Genomic DNA, 25,779 nt, shown 5'->3' on the forward strand with positions numbered 1-25,779 from the left:
GGAAAGGCTGGAGCTTCAGTACACCAGGGGCTGAGCACCTGGCTGATGGACACTGGCCCAGGAAAAGTGGGCCCAATGGAAGTCTTCCTCCAGTCTCATCATCTGGGGGCACAGGTGGAGGACATGTGACCACCCTCCACGCGGAGAAGGGGGTGGCTGGTGCCAGCTCATGCTTGCTCGTCCTTCATGGTCACGTGTGATGAGATCCATGCAAAATACTGACTCGTCACCAATGTGGGGCACCCTTGGCTCTCCCTGCCACTGAACCCAGGAAGGACAAGGCAGGCAGGTCACTGGGCTTGAGCAAAACACCCAGGCTGTGCTGTACTGTAGGACCCGAGAGCACATCCACTGCCCAAAACGGCTCCCCTGCACGACCCCAGGGCTACCCTGGGACCACTGGGCACAAGCACAGGCCACCAGCCAGGTCACAGCCAACGAAGGAGGCTGGCCCATATGCCAGGTGCCACCGCAGACCCTGAAGTGGCATAGCCTGCTCCTGGGCATGGTGGGCATGCATATAGGCACCCTCTCCAAGCCTACACCAGAAATTACATTCTGGGACTGCAGGGCCACTTGCTTTCTCTGGTGGGTCCCCATCCATACTCCACACACTTCCCAGGCACAGAGCCAGCCACACATGGCCAATTGGGAGCCACGTAGTGTCCCCTCCTTTGCTTAGTCCCAAGATCCCGCCACCCTGGAGGTGACACCATGGCTCCCAAGCAGCCTGAGGAACAATTCCTAGTCTAGGTGCCTTGACAGTGGGCCTTCCCACCTCAGGAGGCCATCCTTCACGACACTCAACCTCGGAGAAAGGGCGACCCCCAGCAGGATGCGGGCTGCCTCTTGGCCCAAAGCCCACGAGTCCCAGGGCTGACCTGCAGCACCATCAGGTACCAGTCAGAGCTCCGCCTTGACCCAACCCCAGGAAAACAATGCCACCCCACACCAGGCTCCAGGAGACCCACTGGGATGGCCCATTGCTCAACAGGGATGGTCGCATTCAGGGCCGTGGGTGAGATGCAATCCTTGAATCTCTGTGACCCAACCCCATGGGCCCATTCATGTACCACACTCCGGGGGCCAAGAGCTCCCCTGTTGCCCCCATGGTTCCCCATAGCCCCTCTGACCTCCTTCATGTGGCCTGGGCAGTCCTCGAGCCCTTACCAGAGCACCAATTCTCAGGGGGGCACTGCCCTGCATTGGGCCCCGAGTTGGGCAGAAGGAACCCTTTCCTGCCTGGACCACCATCACCCCTGCAGGGCTTCAGGGAAGGCGTCCTCCTTGGGTCTGATTCCCAAAAAAGCTGCCTCCTGGAGAACCCATCTCTCCCAGGTGGGAATTCAGGTTGGCTGCCTGAGAAAACCCTTGTGGCCCAAAGGCTAAACCTCAGCAACCCCACACAGACTATCTAGTGGCCCATTATCCCAGTAGGATGCACTCACCTATGTCGGTCAATGCCAGGGGGCCCACCTGGGTGGAAAAGCTCACTGAAAGACACAAAGGGAGAATAGGGGCTCAGGAAGGAGCCACCAACCCGCCCTGTCCCTGGGGAACCAGAGCACCAACACCAAGCCCACACAGGGAGTGTGGGTTGCCTCACGGAGGAGCACAGAGACAGGGCTGGGCCCCCTTACAGATGCCCTTTAGGGCCTCCAGGTCTCCAGCCCAAAATACAGTGACCCTGCCTGGGATCTCAGGATCCCAGCCGTCCTCTTCCAAAATTCTCACCTAGGCTGGGCCTCAGCGTAATCCTATTGAGCATGATTTTTAAGTCATCATCTCTCTTCAGGACAATGTAAGGTTCTCATCATTAACCCAACTCTGGGCAGCCCCCTCCCCATGCATGCATCCAGCAGGACCCGGATGGGCTCACCACAGCTCAGTGCTGGACGCCAGGGTGCCAGGAAGGGTCTGAGCTTCAGCGCACTGGGAGCTGAGCACCTGGCTGATGGACACTGGCCTGGGGCCTGGGGGCCCGACACAAGTCTTCCTCCAGGGTCAGCATCTGCAGGGACAGGAGGAGGACATGTGTCCAACCAGGACCTCACATAACAATGCACAGAAGGTGGGTAGGGGATACCCTTGTAATGGGATCCATGCAGAACACTGATCCATTTCAGACGCGGGACACAGTTGGCCCTCCCTGCCACCAAACCCTGGAAAGACAGGGCAAGTGGGTTACTGGGCTCGGGCAAGACACCTGGGCTGAGCCCTACTGAAGGCCTTGAGAGCACCTCCACTGCCTGCGCTGTCTCCCCCAAACAACCCCAGGGCTGCACCAGGACCACAGGGCACAGGCTAGGGCAACCAACCTGCTCATGGCCAACCAAGGAGGGTGGTCTTCATGCCAGGAGCCACTCCAGACCTGGCAGTCACAGAGCCTGCCCCTGGGTATGGTAGGGCTGCCCTGGTGCCCACTGCAAGCACACACCAGAAATCAAAGCCTGGGGACCTACAGGGCCACATGCTTTCTCTGATGGGTCCCCATCCATGCCCTGCACACCTCCCACACACAGAGCCGGGCCACACTCCCAGTCAGAAACCATATGGTGTCTCCTTTCCCTGGGCTCAAGACCCTGCCACCCTGGAGGTGACCCCATGGCTCAGAAGCAGCCTAGGTGGCAAATTCCCAGGACAAGTCCCTTGACAGCAGGTCTTCCACCTCAGGAGAACACCCTTCCTGCCACTGAATCTCAAGGAAGGGGTGACCCCAGCGGGATATGAGCTGCCCCCTTGGCCCAAAGCCCATGTGGGCACCACCAGGCACCAGCCAGAGTTCAGCCTTGACCCAACTGCATTGAAACAATGCCACCCCCTACCAGGCTCAAGGAGGCACCATTAAAATGGCCCATTGCTCAACAGGGTCGGTCCCATTCAGGGCCATGGGTGGGTAGCATTCCTTGAATCTCCGCAGCCTGATCGCATGGGCCCTATCACCCACCCCTCTTGGGGCAAGAACTCCAGCATGACCCCCAGGGCACCCCAAATCCCCTGTGGCCCCCATCATGTGGCCCGAGCAGTCCTTGAGCCTGATCTGCCACCGAGTTTCAGCTGGGAACTGCATTATGTTGGGCTGAAGGAACCCTTTCCTGCCTGGACCACCATCACCCTACAGAGCTTCAGGAAATGCGTGCTCCTAGGGTCAGATTCCCAAGGAAGCGACCCTCCTGGAGGAACCATCCCTCCCGATGGGTAACCTGTTGGCTCCCTGAGAAAACCCCAGTGGCCCAAAGGCTGACTCTCGACGAACCGATGCTGCCTCACTCATGGCCCATGACCCTGACAGGATGCACGGACCCATGCCGCTCAAAGCCAGGGGCCCCACCTGGGCAGAAGAACTTACTGAAAGACACAGGGAAGAAGGAGGGCTCAGGAAGAGGATGCCAAATTGCCCCACCCCTGGGGAAGCGAAGCATGGACACCAAGCCCGCAACGGGAGCCTGGGCTGCCTCACGGAGAAGCACAGAGACAGGATTGCCCCCCCACAAGATGCGCTTCAGGTCTTGAAATTTTCCAGCCCAAAATAAGTGTGGCCCTGCCGGGGATCTCAGGATCCCAGCCTCATCTTCCAAAATTCTCACCTAGCTTGGGCTTCAGCATAATACTATTAAGCATGATGTTTAAGTCATCACCTTTTTTCAGGACAATATAAGGTTCTGATCATCAGCCCAACCCGGGGTACACCCCTCCCTTTGCATGCAAACAGTGGAACCCGGATGTAACCCCAGCTCAGTGCAGGAGCTGAGGGTGCCAGGAAGGGCCTGAGCTTCAGCACACTTGGAGCTGGGAACCTGGCTGACTGACACTGGCCCAGGAACAGTGGGCCCAATGCAAGTCTTCCTCCAGTCTCACCATCTAGGGGAACCAGAGGAGGATATGTGTCCAAAATGACCTCCATGTGGGGAAGGCAGTGGGGGGTGGGGGCTCACATTTGCTTGCCCTCCAAGGAAAAATGTGATGTGATCCATGTGAATTACTGAGTCGTCACGGATGCGGGGCACCCTTGGCCCTCCCTGCCACCAAACCCTGGAGGAACAGAGCAGGCAGGTGACTGGGCTCAGGCCAAATGCCCAGGCTGCGCTGTACTGCAGGCCCTGACAGCACCTCCACTGCCCAAGATGGCTCCCCCACATGACCCCAGGGCCGCCCTGGCACCACTGGCCACAGGCCAAGGCCACCAGCCAGCTCACGGCCAACCAAGGTGGCTGGCCCAGATGCCACACGTGGCTCAGGCTGCAGACCTGGCTATCACGTAGTCTGCCCCTGGGCATGGTGGGCACAAATCAAGACACCCTCTCCAAGTGTGCATTGGAAATCACAGCCTGGGATGCAGGGCCACGTGCTTTCTCTGGTGGGTCACCGTCCATGTTCTGCACACCTCCCGCACACAGAGCTAGGCCATACTTGGCCAATCCAGAACGACATGGTGCCCTCTGCTATGCTCAGGCCCAAGACCCTGCCACTGTGGATGTGACGCCATGGCTCAGAAGCAGCCTGAGCAACAAAATCCTGGGACAGATCCCTTGACAGTAGGCCTTCTCACCTCAGGGGGCCACCCTTAATGACACTTGACCATGGAGATAGGCTGACCCCAAGCGGGATGCGGGCTGTCCCTTGGCCCAAAGCCCAAAAGTCCCAGGGATGATCTGCAGCACCACCAGGTACCAGCCAGAGCTCCACCTAGACCCAACCCCAGGGAAACAACACCAACCCCCGACCAGGCTCTAGGAGACCCACTGAGATGGCCCATTGCTCAAGAGGAAGAGTCACATTCAGGGCCGTGGGTAGGGTGTGATCCTTGAATCTACACAACCCAATCCCATGGGTCCATTCAGGCACCACACTCCAAGGACCAAGAGCTCCCCTGTTACCCCTGTGGCACCCCGTAGCCCCTCTGGCCCCCCTCATATGGCCTGGGCAGTTCTGGAGGCCTTACCAGATCACCGCATCTTAGCTGGGTATTGCCCTGCATTGAGCAGAAGGAACCCTTTCCTGCCTGGACCACCATCACCCCTGCAGGGCTTCAGGGAATGGGTCCTCCTTGGGTTAGGTTCCCAAAAAAGCCACCCTCCAGGACAACCCTTCCCTCCCAGGTGAAATTCAGGTCTGCTCCCTGAGAAAACTTTTGTGGCCCAAAGGCTGAACCTTGGGGATTCCACATGGTCTGGCTCATGACCAATGACCCCAGCAGGATCCACTCACCTATGCCAGTCAATGCCAGGGGGATGTCCTGGGTGGCAGAGCTCACTGAAAGACACAAGGCGAGAACAGGAGCTCAGGAAGGAGCCACCAACGTTCCCCATGCCAGGGAACTGGAGCACCAACACCAATCCCAACAGGGAGCCTTGGCTGCATCACGAAGGAGCAGAGACAGGTTGGGCCACCTCCAGATGCTCTTAAGAGCCTCCAGGTCTCTAGCCCAAAATGCAGTGGCCTTGTTGGGGACCTTGGGATCCCATAATCCTCTTCCAAAATTCTCCCCTAGGTTGGGCCTCAGCGTAATCCTATTGAGCATGATTTTTCAGGCATCACCTCTCTTCAGGACAATATAAGGTTCTCATCATTGACCCAACCCAGGGAAGCCCCTCCTCGCAAAAAAAACTTCCAGTGGAAGCCAGATGTGCTCAGCACAGCTCAGTGCAGGAGACTAGGGTGCCAGGATGGGCTGGATCTTCAATGCACTGGGGGCTGAGCACCTGGCTGATGGACACTGTCCCATGAAAAGTGGGCCCAATGGAAGTCTTCCTCCAGTCTCACCATCTAGGGACACAGGTGGAGTACATGTGACCACCCTCCATGGGGAGAATGGGGTGCGTGGCAGCTCAGCTTGCCCCCACCTCCATGGACACGTGATGAGATCCATGCAAAATATTGACTTGTCACCAATGTAGGGCACCCTTGGCCCTCCCTGCCACCGAACCCAGGAAGGACAAGGCAGGCAGGTCACTGGGCTCAGGCAAAATGCCCAGGCTGTGCCATACTGCAGGCCCCAAGAGCACTTCCACTGCCCAAAACAGCTCCCCCGCAAGACCCCAGGGCAGCCCTGGGAACACTGGGCACAGGCACGGGCTACCAGCCAGGTCACGGCCAACCAAGGTGGCTGGCCCAGATGCCACGTGGCACTGCAGACCTGCAGTGGCAAAGCCTGCCCCTGGGCGTGGTGGGAGCAGGTACAGGCACCCTCTCCAAGCCTGCACCAGAAATCACATCTTGGGGCTGCAGGGCCACTTGCTTTCTCTGGTGGGTCCCCATCCACACACCTCTCAGACACAGAGCCAGTCACACATAGCCATTGGCAGTCACATGGTGCCCTCTCCTTTGCTTGGTCCCAAGATCCCACCACCCTGGAGGTGACAACATGGATCCTAAGCAGCCTAAGCAACAAATTCTCAGTACAGGTCCTTCGACATTGGGCTTTCCCACCTCAGGAGGCCACCCTTCACGACACTCGACCTCAGAGAAAGGGTGACCCCCAGAGGGATGTGGGCTGTCCGTTGGCCCAAAGCCCACGAGTCCCAGGGCTGACCTACATTACCACCAGGTACCGACCAGAGTTCCACCTTGACCGAACCCCAGGGAAAAAACGCCACCCCCCACCAGGCTCCAGGAGGAGGGTCGCATTCAGGGCCATGGGTGGTGCAGCATCCTTGAATCTCTGCGACTCAACCCCATGGGCCCATTCAAGTACCACACTCTGGGGACCAAGAGCTCCCCTGTCACTCCTGTGGTGCCCCGTAGCCCCTCTGAGCCCCTTCATGTGGCAGGGAGGTCCTTGAGGCCTTACTGGAACACCGAGTCTCAGCTGGGTGAAGGAACCCTTTCCTGCCTGGACCACCATCATCCCAGTAGGGCTTCAGGGAAGGCGTCCTCCTTGGGTCCAATTCCCAAAAAAGCCACCCTCCTGGAGAAGCCATCTCTCCCAGGTGGCAAATCAGGTTGGCTGCCTGAGACAACTCTCGGGATCCAAAGGCTGAACCTTGGGGACCCCACATGGCCTGGCTCATGGCCCATAATCCCAGAAGGATCCACTCACCTCTGTCGGTCAATGCTAGGGAGCCCACCTGTTTGGAAGAGCTCACTGAAAGACACAAGGGGAGAACGGGGTCTCAGGGAGTAGCCACCCACGTGTCCTGCCCCCAGGGAAGTGGAGCACCAATACCGATCCCGAATAGGGAGCATGGGCTGCCTCAGGGAGGAGTGCAGAGACAGGGTTGGGCCCCCTACAGATGCCCTTCAGGACCTCCAGGTCTCCAGCCCAAAATATGGTGGCCCTGTTGGGGACCTCAGGATCCCAGCATCCTCTTCCAAAATTCTCACTTAGTCTGGGCCTCAGTGTAATCCTATTGAGCATGATTTTTAAGTCATCACCTCTCTTCAAGATAATACAAGGTTCTCATCATTGACCCAACCCAGGGCACCCTGCCTCCTCACGCATGCATCTAGCAGGACCTCGATATGGTCACCACAGCTCAGTGCAGGAGACCACGGAGTCAGGAAGGGTCAGAGCTTCAGCACACCATGGGCTGAGCACCTGGCTGACGTAAACTTGCCTGGGGCCTGTGGGCCCAACACGAGTCTTCCTCCAGGCTCACCATCTGGAGGGACAGGAGGACAAGTGTCCAACCAGGGCCTCACATATCAATGCTGGGAAGGAGCTAAGTGATACTCATGCAATGGGATCCATGCTGAACACTGACCCAATATGGACACGGGGCATCCTTGGCCCTCCCTGCCACCAAACCCTGGAGAGACAGGGCAAGCGGGTCACCTGGCTCAGGCAAGATGCCTGGGATGCACCCTACTGCATGTTGCAAGAGCACCTCCATGCCAGGGCCGGTTCCCCTGCATGACCCCATGGCCATACCAGGGACATGGGGCATGGGACAGGGCCACCAACTAGCTCCTGGCCAACCAAGGAGGGTGGCCCAGATGCCAAGAGCTGCTGCAACCTGGCAGTCCCAGAGCCTGTACCTGGGCATGGTGGGCGCCAGATCTGGTGCCCTCTCCAAGCCTGGGGACCTCCAGGGCCATGTGCTTTCACTGGTGGGTCCCAATCCATACCCTGCACAACTCCGACACACAGAGCCGGGCCACACTCAGCCAATCAGGAACCACATGGTGTCCTCTCCTTTCCTTGGGCTCAAGACCCCACCACCCTAGAGGTGACCCCATGACTCAGAAGCAGCCTGGACAGCAAATTCCCAGGACAGGTCCCTCAACAGTAGGGCTTTCCACCTCAGGAAGCCCCCCTTCCTGCCACTGGACCTCAAGGAAGAGTTGTTCCCAGCAGGATGGAAGCTTCCCCCTTGGCCCAAAGCCCACAAGTCCCAGGGCCAGCCTGCAGCACCACTGGGTGCCAGCCAGAGCTCAGCCTTGACCCAACGTCATTGAAAGAGTGCCATCCCCCACCAGGTTCAAGGAGGTGCCACTAAGATGGCCCATTGCTCAATAGGGTTGGTCCCATTCAAGACCATGGGTGTGGAGCATTCCTTGAATCTCCACAGCCTGACCGTGTGGGCCCAATCACTCACCCCTCTCCAGGGAGACAGAACTCCAGTGTGACCTCCAGGGTGCGCCACATTCCCTGTGTCCCTCCTCCCCATATGCCCTGGGCAGTACTCCAGGCCTGATCTGTCCACCAAGTTTCAGCTGGGAGCTGCCCTACATTGGGGCTGAAGGAACCCCTTCCTGCCTGGACCACTGTCACCTCTGCAGGGCTTCAGGAAAGGCGTGCTCCATGGGTCAGATTCCGAAGGAAGTGGCCCTCCTGAGAAACCATCGCTCCCTGGTGGAGAGTAGGTTTGCAGCCTGAGAAAAGCCTAGTGGCCTGAAAGCTGAATGTCGGGGACCCCATGCTGCAACACTCATGGCCCATGATCAAAACAGGATGCACTCACCTATGCCGCTTAAGGCCGGGGGGACCGCTTAGGCCGAAGAGCTCACTGAAAGACACAGGAGAGAATGGGGGCTCAGGAAGGAGCCTCCAATGTGCCCCGTCCCCAGAGACCCAGAGCCCGGATACCAAGCCAGTACAGGGAGGCTGGGCTGCCTCATTGAGGAGGGCAGAGATAGAGTTGGGTCCACCAGATGCCTTTCAGGGCCTCAAGGTCTCCAGCCCAAAACACAGGGGCCCTGCAGGGGGCTTCGGGACCCAGTGTCCTCTTCCAAAATTATCACCTAGGCTGGGCCTCAGCGTAATCCTATTGAGCATGATTTTTAAGTCATCACCTCTCTTCAGAACATTATAAGGTTCTCATCATTGACCCAACCTAGGACAACCCCTCCCCGCGCATGCATCCAGCAGGACCAGGATATGCTCACCACAGCTCAGTGCAGGAGACCAGGGTGCCAGGAAAGGCTTGAGCTTCAGCGCATCGGGGGCTGGGAACCTGGCTGACAGACACTGGTCCAGGGCCATTGGGCCCAATGCAAGTTTTCCTCCAGGCTCACCACCTGGGGGTACAGGAGGAGGACATGTGTCCAAATAGGGCCTCACATCTCCATATGTAGAAGGAATAAGAGATACCCACATAATGGGTTCCATGTAGAACACTGACTCATCATGAATGCAGGGCACCCATGGCCCTCCCTGTCAGCATACCCTGAAAAAACAAGGCAGTCTGCCTGCCCTGTGACCACTGGGCATGGGCCACAGCAACCAACCCACTCCCAGCCAACCAAGGAGGGTAGACGGAAGCTACACACCATTGCAAACCTGGCAGTCACATAGCCTGCCCCTGGACATGGTGGGCACCCACCAAGGTGCCCTCTCCAAGTGTGCACTGAAAATCACAGCCTGGGGACCCGGGCCACATGCTTTCACAAGTGGGACCCTATCCACATCCCACACACCTCCCAAACACAGAGCTGGGCTACACTCGGCCAATCAAGGGCCACATGGTATCTTCTCTTTTCCTTGGTCCCAAGACCCCATGACCCTGGAGGTGACCCTATGGCTCAGAAGAAGCTGAGGTGGCAAATTCCCAGTACAGGACCTCAGACAGTGGGCCTTCCCACCATCACTCAAATTTGGAGAACAGGTTACCCCCAATAGGATGCAGGCTTCCCCTTCAGCCCAAAGCCCACGGATCCCAGGGCTGGACTGCAGCACCACCAGGCACCAGCCATATCTCAGCCTTGACCCAACCCCATTGAAACTGCACCACCCCCCACCAGGCTCAATATGTGCCACTGGGATGGCCAGTTGCTCAACAGGGTGGGCCCCATTCAGGGTTACAGGTGGGATGAGATCCTTGAACCTCTGCGACTCAACCCTGTCAAGTCACAGATTCCCAAGGAAGCTGACCTCCTGGAGAAACCATGCCTCCCTCATGGGAATTAGGGTCAGCTCCCTGAGGAAACCTTCATGGCCCGAAGTCTGACCCTTGGCAACCCCAAGCAGCCTGGCTTACGGACCATGACAGCAGCAGGATCCACTCACCTATGTTGGTCAATGCCAGGAGGACCCCCTTGGCAGAAGAGCTCACTGAAAGACACAAGGGGAGAACTGGGGCTCAGGGAGGAGCCACCCACATGCCCTGCCCCCAAGGAACAGAAGCAACAACACCAAGCCCGCACAGGGAGCCTGGGCTGCTACACGGAGGAGCACAGAGAAAGAGTTGAGCCACCTCCAGATGCCCTTCAGGGCCTCCAGGCCTCCAACCCAAACTACAGTGGCCCTGCCAGAAATCTCGGGATCCCAACATCCCCTACCAAATTTCTCACTTAGGGTGGGCCTCAGCGTAATCCTATTGAGCATTATTTTTAAGTCATCACCGCTCTTCAGGACAATATACGGTTCTCATCATTGACCCAACCCAGGGCACCCCCCTTCCCACATACGCATCCAGTGGAACCCGGATGTGCTCACCACAGCTCGGTCCAGGGCGCCAGGAAGGGCTGGAGCTTCAGTGCACTGAGGGCTGAGCACCTGGCTGATGGACACTGGCCCAGGAAAAGCGAGGCCGACAGAAGTCTCACCATCTGGAGGAACAGATGGAGAACGTGTGACCACCCTTCATGTGGAGAAGGGGGTGGCGGGTGCCAGCTCATGTTTGCTCCCCCTCCATGGACACATGTGATGATATCCATGTGAAATACTGACTCATCACCTATGCCGGGCACCCCTGGTCTTCCCTACCACCGATCCCGGGAAGGGCAAGGCAGGCAGGTCACTGGGCTCAGGCAAAACGCCCAGGCTGTGCTGTACTGCAGGACCCAAGAGCACCTCCACTAGCCAAAACAGCTCCCCCGCAGCACCCTAGAACTACCCTGGGAACACTGGGCACAGGCCAAGGCCACCAGCCAGGTCATGGCCAACCAAGGAGGCTGGCCCAGATGCCACGCGCCACTGCAGACCTGATAGTGGCATAGCCTACCTCTGAGCCTGGTACTTGGGTGTAAAGGCACCCTCTCCAAGTGTGCACCGGAAATCATAGCCTCGGGCTGCAGGGCCACTTGCTTTCTCTATGAATGGTGGGTCCCCATTCATACTCCACATATCTCCCAGACACAGAGCCAGTCACACTTGGCCTATCTGCAGTGACATGGTGCCCTCTCCTTTGCTTGGTCCCAAGACCCTGCCACCCTGGAGGTGACACCATGGCTCCCAAGCAGCCTGAGCAACAAATTCACAGTACAAGTGCCTCAATAGCAAGCCTTCCCAACTCAGGAGGCCACCCTTCACGACACTCGACCATGGAGAAAGGGTGGCCCCCAGCGGGATGCGGGATGCCCCTTGGCCCAAAGCCCACAAGTCCCAGGGCTGACCTGCAGCACCACCAGGTACCAGCCAGAGCTCCGCCTTGACCCAACCCCAGGAAAACAACACTGCTTCCCACCAGGCTCCAGGAGACCCATGGGATGGCCCATTGATCAACAGGGACGGTTGCATTCAGGGCCATGGTGTGGTGCAATCCTTAAATCTCTGAGACCCAACGGAATGGGCCCATTCGTGCACCACACTCTGGGGACCAAGAGCTCCCCTGTTACCCCGTGGCACCTCGTAGCCCCTCTGGCCCCCCTCATGTGACCTGGGCAGTTCTGGAGGCCTTACTGGAGCACCGAGTCTCAGCTGGGTGCTGCCCTGCATTGAGCAGAAGGAACTTTCCTGCCTGGACCACCATCACCCCGGCAGGGCTTCAGGGAAGGCATCCTCCTTGGGTCCGATTCCCAAAAAAGTCGCCCTCCAGGAGAACCCTTCCCTCCCAGGTGGAAATTCAGGTCTGCTCCCTGAGAAAACTGTTGCCCAAAGACTGAATCTCTGGGACCCCCCCATGGTCTGGCTCATGACCCATGACCCCAGCAGGATCCACTCACCTATGTCAGTCAATGCCAGGTGGACCTCCTAGGTGGAAAATCTGAAAGGCACAAGGTGGGAACAGGGGCTCTGGAGGGAGCCACCAATGTTCCCCACCCCCAGGGAACCATAGCACCAACACCAACCCCACACAGGGAGCCTGGGCTGCCTCACAGAGGAGTGCAGAGACAGGTTGCGCGACCTCCAGATGCCCTTCAGAGCCTCCAGGTCTCCAGTTCAACATACAATGGCCCTGCAAGGGACCTTGGGATCCCAGCATCCGCTTCCAAAATTCTCACCTAGGCTAGGCCTCAGCGTAATCCTATTGAGCATGATTTTTAAGTCATCATCTCTCTTCAGGGCAATATCAGGTTCTCATCATTGACCCAACCTAGGGAACCCCCTCCCCACACAAACATCCAGTGCAACCCAGATGTGCTTACCACAGCTCAGTGCAGGAGACCAGGGTGCCAGGAAGGGTCAGAGTTTCAGCGCACCAGAGGCTGAGCACCTGACTGACAGACATTGGCCTGGGGCCTGTGGGCCCAACACAAGTCTTCCTCCAGGCTTACCATCTGGAGGGACAGGAGGAGGAAATGTGTCTAACCAGGGCCTCACACATCAATGCAGAGAAGGGGCTAAGGGATACTCATGTGATGGGATCCATGCTGAATACTGATCCCTCACGGACACTGGGCACCCTTGGCCCTCCCTGCCACCAAACCCTGGAAAGACAGGGCAAGCGTGTCACCTGGCTCGGGCAAGATGCCTGGGCAGCACCCTACTGCAGGCCCCAAGAGCACCTCCACTGCCCGGGCCTGCTCCCACACACAACCCCAGGGCCATACCGGGGACACAGGGCACAAGACAGGGCCACCAACCAGCCCCTGGCCAACCAAGCATGCTGGCCCAGACGCCAAGAGCCGCTGCAGACCTGGAAGTCCGAGAGATCGTACCTAGGCGTGGTGGGCGCTGGCCCTGGTGCCCTCTCCAAGCCTAGGGGCTTCCAAGATCACATGCTTTCTATGGTGGGTCTCAATCCATGTCCTGCCCAACTCTGACACACAGAGCTGGGTCACACTCAGCCAATCAGGAACCACACCATGTCTTTTCCTTTCTTGGGCTCAAGACCCTGCCACCCTGAGGTGACTCCAAGGCTCAGAAGCAGCCTGGGCAGCAAATTCCTAGAACAGGTCCCTCGACAGCAGGCCTTGCCATCTCAGGAGGACACCCTTTTCACCACTGGACCTCAAGGAAGGCTTGTCCCAGCAGGATCAGAGCTGCTCCCTTGGCCCAAAGTCCCCAAGTCCCAGGGCCTGCAGCACCACCAGGTGCCAGCCAGAGCTCACCCTTGACCCAACCTCATTGAAACAGTGCCGTCCCCCACCAGGCTCAAGGAGGTGCCACTAAGATGGCCTATTGCTCAACAGGGTTGGTCCCATTCAAGGCCATGGGTGTGGAGCATGCCTTGAATCTCCGAAGCCTGACCGTGTGGACCCAGTCACTCATCCCTCTCCAGGGAGGGAGAACTCCAGTGTCACCTCCACGGCGCACTGCATCCCCTGTGCCTCACTCCCCCATGTGCCTTGGGCAATACTCGAGGCCTGACCTGCCCACTGAGTTTCAGCTGGGAGCTGCCCTACATTGGGCTGAAGGAACCCTTTCCAGCCTGGACCAGTGTCACCCCTGCAGGGCTTCAGGAAAGACTTGCTCCTTGGGTCAGATTCCCAAGGAAGCAGCCCTCCTGAGAAACCATCGCTCCCTGGTGGGGAGTAGGTTGGCAGCCTGAGAAAACCCTGGTGGCCCAAAGGCAGAATGTCGGGGACCCCATGCTGCATCACTCATGGCCCATGACCAAAACAGGATGCACTCACCTATGCCGCTCAAGGCTGGGGGGGTCACTTGTGCAGAAGAGTTCACTGAATGACAAGGGAGAACAGGGGCTCAGGAAGGAGCCTCCAACATGCCCCGTCACCAGGGACCCAGAGCCCGGATACCAAGCCAGCACAGGGAGCCTGGGCTGCCTCACAGAGGAGCACAGAGACAGGGTTGGGCCCACCAGATGCCCTTCAGGGCCTCAAGGTCTCCAGCCCAAAATACAGCTGCTCTGTCAGGGACCTCAGAATTCCAGCATCCTCTTCCAAAATTATCACCTAGGCTGGGCCTCAGTGTAATCCTATTGAGCATGATTTTTAAGACATCACCTTTCTTCAGGACAATATAAGGTTCTCATCACTGACCCAACCCAGGGCACCCTCCCGCCCCCAGCTCATGCATCCAGCAGGACCCAGATGGACTCACCAGAGCTCAGTGCAGGAGCCGAGGGCACTAGGAAGGTCCTGAGCTTCCGCGCACTGGGGGCTGGGTGCCTAGCTGACTGACATTGGTCCAGGCATAGTGGGCCCAACACAAATTTTCCTCCGGGTTCACCATCTGGGGAGACAGGAGGAAGACGTGTGTCCAAACTGACCTCCATTTGGGGAAGGGGGTCGGGGGTGCCAGCTCACCTTTGCTTGCCCTCCATGGACACATGTGATGAGTTCAATGTGAAATACTGACTTGTTAAGTACGCACTACACTGTTGGCCCTCCCTTCCACTGAACCCAGAAAGGAAAGGGCAGGTGGGTCACTGGGCTTGAGCAAAACGCCCAGGCTGCATCATATTGCAGGCCCCAAGAGCACCTCCACTGTCCAAAACAGCTCCCCTGCATGACACCAGTGCTGCACTGGGACTGTTGGGCACAGATCCGGGCCACCAGCCAGGTGGCGGCCAACCAAGGAGGCTAGCCCAGATGTCACACCCTGCTGCAGACCTGGTAGTTGCATAGTCTGTCACTGGGCATGAAGGGCACGTGTCCAGGCAACCTCTCCAAGTGTGCAACAGAAATCACAGCCTGGTGCTGCAGGGCCACGTGCTTCCTCTGGTGGGTCCCCATCCATACTCTGTAAACCTCCCACACACAGAGACAGCCACATGGCCAATCAGGAGACACTTGGTGCCCTCTGCTTTGCTTGGGCCCAAGACCCCGCCACCCTGGATGTGACCCCAAAGCTCAGAAGAAACTTGAGCGACAAACTCCTGGGACACGTCCCTTGACAGCAGGCCTTCCCACATCAGGAGGCCACTCTTCCAGATACTTGACGTCGGAAAAAGGGTGACCCCCAGTGGGACGCGGGCTCCCCCTTGGCCCAATGCCCATGAGTCCCAAGGCTGACCTGCAGAAGCCACAAGGTGCTGGCCAGAGCTCTGCCTGGACCCAACCCCAGGGAAACAATGCCACCCCCTCCCCTCCACCAGGCTCCAGGAGACTCACTGGGATGGCCCATTGCTCAATAAGGACGGTCCTATTCAGGGCCACGGTGGTGCGCGATCCTTTAATCTCCACAATCCAACCCAAGAGGCCCATTTGTGCATGACACACCGAATACTGAGAGCTCCTATGTGAGCCCCGTGGCACCCAGAGCTCCTCTGTCTCCCTCATGTGGCCTGGGAAATCCTTGAGGCCTGACCTAAGCATCAACTCTCAGCTATGAGCTGCCCTGTGTGGGGTGGAAGGGACCCTTTCCTGCCTGGACCACCATCACACCCACAGGGCTTCAGGGAAGGTGTCCCCCTTGGATCCGATTCCCAAAATAGCCGCCCTCCTGGAGAACCTATGCCTCCCCAGTGGTAATTCAGGTCGGTTCCCTGAGAAAACCCTCATGGCCAGAAGGGGGACCCCTGGTGACCCCACGTGGCCTGGCTCATGGCCCATGATCCCAGCAGGATCCACTCACCTATACCCGTCAATTCCAGGGGGCCCGCCTGGGCAGAAGAGCTCACTGAAAGACACAAAGGGAGAACGGGGGCTCAGTAAAGAGCTACCAATATTCCCTGACCTGGGGAACTGAAGCCGCAACACCAAGCCCACAAAAGGAGCCTGGGCTGCCTCAGGGAGGAGCACAGAGACAGGTTGGGCCACCTCCAGATGCCCTTCAGGGCTTCAAGGTCTCCAGCCCAAAATACAGAGTCCCTGCGGGGGACTTCGGTATCCCAGTGTCCTCCTCCAAAATTCTCAACTAGGCTGGGCCTCAGCGTAATCCTATTGAGCATGATTTTTAAGTCATCACCTCTCTTCAGAACAATATAATGTTCTCATCATTGACCCAACCCAAGGCACCCACCTCCCTGCACATGCATCCAGCAGGACCAGGATATACTTACCACAGCTCAGTGCAGGAGACCAGGGTGCCAGAAAAGGCTTGAGCTTCAGCGCATCGGGGGTTGGGAACCTGGCTGACAGACACTGGTCTAGGGCCTTTGGGCCCAACGCAAGTCTTCCTCCAGGCTCACCATCTGGGGGTACAGGAGGAGGATGTGTGTCCAAATAGGGCCTCACATCTCCATATGAGGAAGGGGTAAGAGATACCCACGTAATGGGTTCCATGTGGAACACCGACTCATCATGGATGCTTGGCCCTCCCCATCACCATACCCTGAAAAAACAGGGCCGTCTGCCTGCCCTGTGACCACTAGGCATGGGCCACAGCCTCCAACCAGCTCCCGACCAACCAAGGAGGGTAGCTTGGAAGCTATGCACTGTTGCAAACCTGGCAGTCACATAGCCTGCCCATGGATGTGGTAGGTACCCGCCGAGGCACCCTCTCCAAGTGTGCACTGAAAATCACAGCCTGGGGACCCAGGCCATGTGCTTTCATTGGCGGGACCCCATCCACATCCCACACACCTCCCAAACAGACCTGGGCCACATGTAGCCAATCAAGGGCCACATGGTATCTTCTCCTTTCCTTGGGCCCAAGACCCCATGACCCTGGAGGTGACCACATGTCTCAGAAGAACCCGGGGTGGCAAATTCCCAGTATAGGACCCTAGACAGTGGGCCTTCCCACCTCAGAATGCCACTGTTAACCGTTACTCAAACTCGGAGAATGGGTTACCCTCAATGGGATCTGGGCTACCCCCTTAGCCCAAAGCCCACGGGTCCCAGGGCTGGCCAGCAGCAGCACCAAGCACCAGATGGATCTCAGCCTTGACTCAACCCTATTGAAACTGCACCACAACCCACCAGGCTCAATACGTGCCATTGGGATGGCCTGTTGCTCAACAGGGTTGGCCCCATTCAGGGTCACAGGTGGGATGAAATCCTTGAACCTCCACAACCCAACCCCGTCACCAACCCCACGAAACAAGTCTGGGGACTGAGAGCTCCTACATAACACCTGTGGCACCCCAGAGCCCTTCTGGCCCCCCTCAGGTGGCCTGGGCAGTCTTCAAGGCCTGACCCACATACCATATCTCAACTAGGTGATGTCCTGCATGGGGCTGAAGGAAACCTTTGCTATCTGGACCATCGTCACCCCTGCAGGGCTTCAGGGAAGACATCCTCCTTGGGTAAGATTCCCAAGGAAGCTGCCCGCCTGGAGAAACCATCCCTCCTGAAATCCCTGACCCATCATGGATGCAGGGCACCCGTGGCCCTCCCCATCACCACACCCTGAAAAAACAGGGCAGTCTGTCTGCCCTGTGACTACTAGGCATGGGCCACGGCCTCCAACCAGCTCCCGGCCAACCAAGGAGGGTAGCTCGGAAGCTATGCACTGTTGCAAACCTGGCAGTCACATGGTGGGAATTGAGGTCGGTTCCCTGAGGAAACCCTTGGGGCCTGAAGTCTGACCCTCAGCAAACCCATGCGGCCTAGCTCATGGCCCATAATGCCAGCAGGATCCACTCACCTATGTTGGTCAATGCCAGGGGAACCGCTTGGCAGAAGAGCTCACTGAAAGACACAAGGGGAGAACCAGGACTCAGGGAGGAGCCCCCAACGTGCCCCATCACTGGAGAAGAGGAGCGCAAACACCAAGCCCACAAAGGGAGCCTGGGCTGCCTCACAGAGGAGCGCAAAGAAAGCATTGGGCCACCTCCAGACGCCCTTCAGGGCCTCCAGGTCTCCAACCCAAAATACAAGTGGCCCTCCCGGAAATCTTGGGATCCCGGCATCCTCTGCCAAAATTCTCCCCTAGGCTGGGCCTCAGCGTAATCCTATTGAGCATGATTTTTAAGTCATCACCTCTCTTCAGGACAATATAAGGTTCTCATCATTGACCCAACCCAGAGAACCCCCTCCCCGCACAAACATCCAGTGAAACCCGGATGTGCTCACCACAGCTCAGTGCAGGAGACCAGGGCGCCAGGAAGGGCTGGAGCTTCAGTGCACCAGGGACTGAGCACCTGGGTGATGGACACTGGCTCAGGAAAAGCAGGCCCAATGGAAGTCTTCCTCAAGTCTCACCATCTGTGGGCATAGGTGGAGGACATGTGACCTCCCTCCATGCGGAGAAGGGGGTGTTGGGTGCCAGCTCATGCTTGCTTTCCCTCCATGGACACGTGATGAGATCCACGCAAAATACTGACTCATCACTGACGCAGGGCACCCTTGGCCCTCCCTGCCACCGAACCCAGGAAGGACAAGGCAGGCAGGTCACTAGTCTCAGGTAAAATGCCCAGGCTGTGCCATACTTCAGGCCTGGAGAGCACCTCCACTGCCCAAAACAGCTGCCCCGTATGATGCCAGGGCTGCCCTGGGACCACTGGGCACAGGCTCGGGCCACCAGCCAGGTCATGGACAACCAAGGAGGCTAATCAATGCCAGAGTGCCCACCTGGGCAGAAAAGCTCACTGAAAGACACAAAGGGAGAATGGGGGCTCAGGAAAGAGCCACCAACTTATTCCATCCCCAGGGTACCAGAGCACCAACACCAAGGCTGGACAGGGAGCCTGGGGACCCTCATGCAGGAGCACAGAGACAGGGTTGGGCCCCCTCCAGATGCCCTTTCAGGGCCTCCAGGTCTCCAGCCCAAAATACAGTGGCTCTGCCAGGGATAATAGGATCCCAACGTCCTCTTCCAACATTCTCACCTAGGTTCGGCCTAAGTGTAATCCTATTGAGCATGGTTTTTAAGTCATCACCTCTCTTCAGAAGAATACAAGGTTCTCATCACCACCCCAACCCAGGGCACCCCCCTCCCCATGCATGCATCCAGCAGCACCCAGTTGTGCTCACCAGAGCTCAGTGCAAGAGACCAGGGAACCAGGAAGGGTCTGAGCTTCAGTGCACTGGGAGCTGAGCACCTGGATGATGGACACTGGCCCGGGGCCTTCAGGCCCAACTCAAGTCTTTCTTCAGGGTCACCATCTGTAGGGACAGGAGGAGGACATGTGTCCAACCAGGGCCTCATGTATCAATGTAGGGAAGGTGGGTAGGGGATACCCTTGTAATGGGATCCTTACAGAACACTGACCCAACATGGACGCAGAGCACCCTTGGCCTTCCCTGCCACCAAACCCTGGAAAGACAGGGCAAGTGGGTTACTGGGCTGGGGCAAGAGGCCTGGGCTGTGCCCTACTGCGGGCCCCAAGAGCACCTCCACTGCCTGGGCCAGATCCCCCGAACAACCCCAGGGTCGCACCGGGACCATGGGGCACGGGCCAAGGCAGCCAACCTGCTGAAGGTTGGTTGAGCCAAGGAGGGTGGTCCTGATGCCAGGAGCCACTCCAGACCTGGCAGTCAAAGACCTTGCCCCTGGGCATGGTAGGGCCACCCTGGTGCCCACTCCAAGCACACACCAGAAATCAAAGCCTGGGGGCCTCCAGGGCCACATTCTTTCTCTGATGAGTCCCCATCCATGCCCTGCACACCTCCCACACACACAGCCAGGCCACACTCAGCCAATCGGAAACCACGTGGTGTCCTCTCCTTTCCTTGGGCTGAAGACCCCGCCATCCTGGAGGTGACCTCATGGCTCAGAAGCAGCCTAGGTGGCAAATTCCCCGGACAGGTCCCTTGACAGCAGGTCTGCCCACCTCAGGAGGCCACCCTCCCCACCACTGGACTTCAAGGAAGGGATTACCCCAGTGGGATGGGAGTTGCCCCCTTGGCATAAAGCCCATGAGCCCCAGGGCCGGCCTGCAGCACCACCAGGCACCAGCCAGCACTCAGCCTTGACCCAACTGCATTGAAACAGTGCCGAAAATGGCCCATTGCTCAACAGGGTTGGTCCCATTCAGGGCCATGGGTGGGTGGCATTCCTTGAATCTCCGCAGCCTGACCGCGTGGACCCTATCACCCACCCCTCTTGGGGGAAGAACTCCAGCATGACTCCCAGGGCACCCCAAAGCCCCTGTGGCCCCTTTCATGTGGACTGGGCAGTCCTCAATCCTGACCTGACCACCTAGTTTCAGCTGGGAACTGCCCTACGTTAGGTTGAAGGAATCCTTTCCTGCCTGGACCACCATCTCCCTGCCGAGCTTCAGGAAATGTGTGCTCCTAGGGTCAGATTCCCAAGAAGTGACCCTTCTGGAGGAACCATCCCTCCCGGTGAGTAATCGGTTGGCTCCCTGAGAAAACCCTAGTGGCCTGAAGGCTGATTCTCAACAACCCCATGCTGCCTCACTCATGGCCCATGAGCCCAACAGGATGCACTGACCTATGCCGCTCAAAGCCAGGGACCCCACCTGGGCAGAAGAGCTCACTGAAGGACACAGGGAAGAAGGAGCATTCAGGAAGGAGCACCAAATTGCCCTGTCCCTGGAGAAGCGGAGCACAGACACCAAGCCCGCAAGGGGAGCCTGGGCTGCCTCACGAAGGAGCTCAGAGACAGGGTTGGGCTCCCCTGAGATGCCCTTCAAGTTCTCAAGTTCTCCAGTGCAAAATAAGTGTGGCCTAGCTGGAGATCTTGGGATCCCTGCATCATCTTCCCTAATTCTTACCTATCCTGGGCTTCAATGTAATCCTATTGAGCATGATTTTTAAGTCATCACCTCTTTTCAGGACAATATAAGGTTCTCATCATCAGCCCAACGCACGGCACACCCCTGCCCCATACATGCATCCAGCAGGACCCGGATGTGCTCACCCTGGCTCAGTGCGGGAGCCGAGCATTCCAGGAAAGGCCCAAGCTTCAGTGCACTTAGAGCTGGGCACCTGGCTGACTGACACTGGCCCAAGAACAGAGGGCCCAGGGCAAGTCTTCTTCGGTCTCAACATTTGGGGGACAGCAGGATGATATGTGTCCAAACTGACCTCCATGTGGGGAAGGCAGTAGTGGGTGGGGGCTCACATTTGCTTGCCCTCCACGGACACATGTTATGAGATCCATGTGAAGTACTAACTCGTCACCAATGTGGGGCACCCTTGGCTCCCCCTGCCACCAAACCCTGGAGGAACAGGGCAGGTAGGTCACTGAGCTCAGGCAAAATGCATGGGTTGCGCCATACTGCAGGCCCTGAGTCTACCTCCACTGCCACAGATGGCTCCTCACACGACCCCAGGGCCCCCTGACACCAGTGGGCATGGGTCAGGGCCATGAGCCAGCTCATGGCCAACAAAGGTGGCTGGCCCAGATGCCACACACCGCTGCAGACCTGGCTATCGCATAGTCTGCCCCTGGGCGTGCTGGGCACACATCAAGATGCTGTCTCCAAGTGTGCACGGAAATCACAACCTAGAGCTACAGGGCCATGTGCTTTCTCTGGTGGGTCACCATCCATGTTCTGCACACCTCACACACACAGAGCTGGGCCACACTTGCCCAATCCGGAGCAATATGGTGCCCTCCCCTTTGCTTGTTCCCAAGACCCCATCACCCTAGAGGTGACACCATGGCTCAGAAGCAGCCTGAGCAATAAAATCCTAGGACAGGTCCCTCGACAGCGAGCCTTCCCACTTCAGGAGGCCACCCTTCACGACACTTGACCTCAGAGATAGGATGACCCCCAGCGGGATACAGGCTGCCCCTTGGTCAAAAGCCCAAGAGTCCCAGGGCTGACCTGCAGCACCACCAGGTGCCGGCCAGAGCTCTACCTTAACCCAGTCACAGGGAAACAACTCTGTCCCCCACCAGGCTCCAGGAGACCCACTGAGATGGCCCATTGCTAAACAGGGACAGTTGCATTCAGGGCCATAGGTGGGGCACTATCCTTGAATCTCCACAACCCAACACCATGGGTCCATTCACGCACCACACTCTGGGGACCAAGAGGTCACCATTAACCCTGTGGTGCCCCGTAGCCCCTCTGGCCCCCCTCATGTAGCCTGGGCAGTCCTCAAGGCCTTACTGCAGCACCGAGTCTCAACTAGGCACTGTCCTATGTTAGGCAGAAGGAACCCTTTCCTGCCTGGACCACCATCACCCCTTCAGGGCTTCAGAGAAGGTGTCCTCCTTGGGTCCGATTCCAAAAAGCCTGCCTTCCAGGAGAACCTTTCCGTCTCAGGTGGAAATTCAGGTCAGCTCCCTGAGAAAACCCTTGTGGCCCAAAGGCTGATACTTGGGGACCCCACATGGTCTGGCTCATGATCCATAACACCAGCAGGATCCACTCACCTATGCCAGTCAATGCCAAGAGGCCCTCCTAGGTGAAAGAGCTCACTGAAAGACAAAGGCGAGAACAGGGACTCAGGAAGGAGCCATCAACATTCCCTGCCCCCAGGGAACTGGAGCACCGACACCAAGCCCACACAGGGAACCTAGAGTGCAGAGACAGGTTCGGCCACCTCCAGATGCCCTTCAGAGCCACCAGGTCTCAGGTCCAAAATACAGTGGCCCTGTTGGGGACCTTGGGATCCCAGCATCCTTTTCCAAAATTCTCCCCTAGGCTGGGCCTCAGCGTAATCCTATTGAGCATGATTTTTAAGTCATCACCTCTCTTCAGGACAATATAAGGTTCTCATCACTGACCCAACCCAGGGCACCCCCCTTCCCGCACGTGCATCCAGTGGAACCCGGATGTGCTCATCACAGCTCAGTGCAGGAGATCAGGGCACCAGGAAGGGCTGGAGCTTCAGCGCACCGATGGCTGAGCACCTGGCTGATGGACACTGGCCCAGGAAAAGCAAGCCCAACAGAAGTCTCACCATCTAGGGGAACAGGTGGAGAACATGTGACCACCCTCCATGTGGAGAAGGGGGTGTTGGGTGCCAGCTCACGCTTGCTCCCCCTCCATGGACACATGTGATGAGATCCATGCGAAATACTGACTCATCACCTATGCAAGTGTCTCTCCCTGCCACCGAACCCGGGAAGGACAAGGCAGGTAGGTCACTGGGCTCAGGCAAAACGCCCAGGGTATGCGGGACTGCAGGACCCAAGAGCACCTCCACTGGCCAAAACTGCTCCTCCGCATGACCCTAGGGCTGCCCTGGGACCACTGGGCACAGGTCCGGGCCACCAGCCAGGTCACAGCCAACCAAGGAGGCTGGCCCAGATGCCACATGCTACTGCAGACCTGACAGTGGCACAGCCTGCCCCTGGGCATGGTGGGCATGCGTACAGGCACCCTCTCCATGCAGGCACCAGAAAAGACAGCATGGGGCCTCAGGGTCACTTGTTTTCTCTGGTGGGTCCCCATCCATACTCCACATACCTCCAAGACACATAGCCAGTCACACATAGCCAATCCGGAGTCTCATGCTGCCCTCTCCTTTGCTTGGTCCCAAGATTCTGCCACCCTGGAGGTGACACCATGGCTCCCATGCAGCGTGAGCAACAAATTCCCAGTACAGATGCCTCAATAGCGGGCCTTCCCAACTCAGGAGGCCACCCTTCACAACACTCGGGTGACCCCCAGCGGGATACGGGCTGTCCCTGGCCCAAAGCCCATGAGTCCCAGGGCTGACCTGCAACACCACCAGGTGCCAGCCAGAGTCAACCTTGACCCAATCCCAGGGAAACAACTCCACCCCCCAGCCAGGCCCCAGGAGACCCACTGGGATGGCCCATTGCTCAACAGCGATGGTCACATTCAGGGCCATGGGTAGAGCAGGATCCTTGAATCTCTGCTACCCAACCCCATGGGCCCATTTACACACCACACTCCAGGGACCAAGAGCTCCCTTGTTACCCCATGGCACTCTGTAGCCCCTCTGGCCCTCCTCATGTGGCCCTGTTCTCATCATTGACCCAAGCCAGGGAACCCCCTCCCTGCACAAACATCCAGTGGAACCCGGATGTGCTCACCACAGCACAGTGCAGGAGAGCAGGGTGCCAGGAAGGGTCAGAGTTTCAGCCCACTGGGAGCTGAGCACCTGGCTGAGAGACACTGGCCCTCGGCCTGCGGGTCCCACACATCTTCCTCCAGGCTCACCATCTAGAGGGACAGAAGGAGGACATGTGTCCAACCAGGGCCTCACATATCAATGCAGGGAAGGGGCTAAGGGATACCCATGTGATGGGATCCATGCTGAACACTGACCCAACACAGATGTGGGGCATCCTTTGCCCTCTCTGCCACCAAACCCTGGAAAGACAGGGAAAGCAAAAGACAGTGCTGGCTCAGGCAAGATGCCTAGGCTGTACCCTACTGCAGGCCCCAAGAGCACCTCCACTGCTCAGGCCAGCTCCCACACATGACCCCAGGGCCATACCAGGGACACAGGGCACAGGACAGGGCCATCAACCAGCTCCTGGCCAACCAAGGTGGTTGGCCAGATGCCAAAAGCCGCTGCAGACCTGGCCCTCCCAGAGCCAGCACCTGAGCATTGTGGGCACCGGCCCTGGTGCCCTCTCCAAGCCTGGGGGGCCCCTGGGCCACACTTTCTCTGGTGGGTCCCCATCCATGCCCTGCCCAACTCCAACACACAGAGCCCGGCTACACTCATCCAATCAGGAACCAGATGGTGTCTTCTCCTTTCCTTGGGCCCAAGACCCTGCCACCCTGAGGTGACCCCAAGGCTCAGAAGCAGCCTGGGTGGCAAATTCCCTTGACAGCAGGCCTTCCCACCTTAGGAGGACACTCTTCACCACTGGACCTCAAGGAAGGGTTGTCCCCAGCAGGATCGGAGCTGCCCCTTTGACTGAAGGCCCCCAAGTCCCAGGGCCTGCAGCACCACCAGGTGCCAGCCAGAGCTCAGTCTTGACCCAACCTCACTGAAACAGTGCCATCCCTCACCAGCCTCAAGGAGGTACCATAAGATGGCCCACTGCTCAACAGGGTTGGTCCCATTCAAGGCCATGGGTGTGGAGCATTCCTTGAATCTTCACAGCCTGTGTGGGCCCAATCACTCACCCCTCTCCAGGGAGAGAGAACTCCAGTGTAACCTCTAGGGTGCGCCACATTCCCTGTGCCCCTCCTCCCCATGTGCCCTGGACAGTACTCCAGGCCTGAGCTGTCCACCGAGTTTCAGCTGGGAGCTGCCCTACATTGGGCTGAAGGAACCCTTTCCAGCCTGGACCACTGTCACCCCTGCAGGGCTTCAGGAAAGATGTGCTCCTTGGGTCAGATTCCCAAGGAAGTGGCCCTCCTGGAGAAACCATCGCTCCCTGGTGGGGAGTAGGTTGGCAGCCTGAGAAAACCCTAGTGGCCCGAAGGCTGAATGTCGAGGACCCCATGCTGCATCACTCATGGCCCATGACCGAAACAGGATGCACTCACCTATGCCGCTCAAGGCCGCGGGGACCACTTGGGCAGAAGAGCTCACTGA

The 25,779-nt window shown here is 58.1% G+C and overlaps 1 long non-coding RNA gene and 13 other non-coding genes across 17 annotated transcripts; all 14 read right to left on the reverse strand.

The window, feature by feature from the left end:
* Positions 1–108: 108 nt before the first annotated feature.
* Positions 109–18,568, reverse strand: LOC134729130 (uncharacterized). 4 transcript variants are annotated; one of them, XR_010110045.1, is made up of 15 exons: positions 18,466–18,568; positions 18,038–18,081; positions 16,509–16,640; positions 16,082–16,126; positions 14,606–14,737; positions 12,748–12,879; positions 12,325–12,365; positions 10,877–10,989; positions 10,448–10,492; positions 9,328–9,459; positions 8,904–8,948; positions 5,209–5,253; positions 1,880–2,011; positions 1,449–1,493; positions 109–261 (listed from the first exon to the last, which is right to left on the reverse strand). It is a non-coding gene; the product is annotated as an uncharacterized LOC134729130 (long non-coding RNA). The 4 variants fall into 4 exon arrangements; XR_010110044.1 differs by lacking the exons at positions 109–261; positions 1,449–1,493 and adding exons at positions 7,040–7,084; positions 14,179–14,223 and having other exon boundaries at positions 1,963–2,011; XR_010110043.1 differs by lacking the exons at positions 109–261; positions 1,449–1,493 and adding an exon at positions 7,040–7,084 and having other exon boundaries at positions 1,963–2,011.
* On the reverse strand, positions 1,742–1,823 carry LOC112437263 (small nucleolar RNA SNORD115). Its single transcript, XR_003025899.1, has one exon. It is a non-coding gene; the product is annotated as a small nucleolar RNA SNORD115 (small nucleolar RNA).
* Positions 3,595–3,676, reverse strand: LOC112437293 (small nucleolar RNA SNORD115). The gene has a single exon (XR_003025926.1). It is a non-coding gene; the product is annotated as a small nucleolar RNA SNORD115 (small nucleolar RNA).
* On the reverse strand, positions 5,495–5,576 carry LOC112437241 (small nucleolar RNA SNORD115). Its single transcript, XR_003025877.4, has one exon. It is a non-coding gene; the product is annotated as a small nucleolar RNA SNORD115 (small nucleolar RNA).
* On the reverse strand, positions 7,331–7,412 carry LOC112437261 (small nucleolar RNA SNORD115). Its single transcript, XR_003025897.1, has one exon. It is a non-coding gene; the product is annotated as a small nucleolar RNA SNORD115 (small nucleolar RNA).
* LOC112437250 (small nucleolar RNA SNORD115) lies at positions 9,191–9,272 on the reverse strand. Its single transcript, XR_003025886.1, has one exon. It is a non-coding gene; the product is annotated as a small nucleolar RNA SNORD115 (small nucleolar RNA).
* LOC112437264 (small nucleolar RNA SNORD115) lies at positions 10,739–10,820 on the reverse strand. The gene has a single exon (XR_003025900.1). It is a non-coding gene; the product is annotated as a small nucleolar RNA SNORD115 (small nucleolar RNA).
* Positions 12,611–12,692, reverse strand: LOC112437267 (small nucleolar RNA SNORD115). Its single transcript, XR_003025903.1, has one exon. It is a non-coding gene; the product is annotated as a small nucleolar RNA SNORD115 (small nucleolar RNA).
* On the reverse strand, positions 14,465–14,546 carry LOC112437274 (small nucleolar RNA SNORD115). Its single transcript, XR_003025909.1, has one exon. It is a non-coding gene; the product is annotated as a small nucleolar RNA SNORD115 (small nucleolar RNA).
* On the reverse strand, positions 16,371–16,452 carry LOC112437249 (small nucleolar RNA SNORD115). Its single transcript, XR_003025885.1, has one exon. It is a non-coding gene; the product is annotated as a small nucleolar RNA SNORD115 (small nucleolar RNA).
* Positions 18,329–18,410, reverse strand: LOC112437239 (small nucleolar RNA SNORD115). Its single transcript, XR_003025875.1, has one exon. It is a non-coding gene; the product is annotated as a small nucleolar RNA SNORD115 (small nucleolar RNA).
* Positions 18,569–19,227: 659 nt separating the features above from the next.
* LOC112437296 (small nucleolar RNA SNORD115) lies at positions 19,228–19,308 on the reverse strand. The gene has a single exon (XR_003025927.1). It is a non-coding gene; the product is annotated as a small nucleolar RNA SNORD115 (small nucleolar RNA).
* A 1,770-nt stretch (positions 19,309–21,078) lies between these two features.
* On the reverse strand, positions 21,079–21,160 carry LOC112437282 (small nucleolar RNA SNORD115). Its single transcript, XR_003025917.1, has one exon. It is a non-coding gene; the product is annotated as a small nucleolar RNA SNORD115 (small nucleolar RNA).
* A 1,798-nt stretch (positions 21,161–22,958) lies between these two features.
* On the reverse strand, positions 22,959–23,040 carry LOC112437252 (small nucleolar RNA SNORD115). The gene has a single exon (XR_003025888.1). It is a non-coding gene; the product is annotated as a small nucleolar RNA SNORD115 (small nucleolar RNA).
* Positions 23,041–25,779: the final 2,739 nt, after the last annotated feature.

Source organism: Pan paniscus, chromosome 16 (genome assembly GCF_029289425.2).
Source record: "Pan paniscus chromosome 16, NHGRI_mPanPan1-v2.0_pri, whole genome shotgun sequence".
Lineage (NCBI taxonomy): Eukaryota > Metazoa > Chordata > Mammalia > Primates > Hominidae > Pan > Pan paniscus.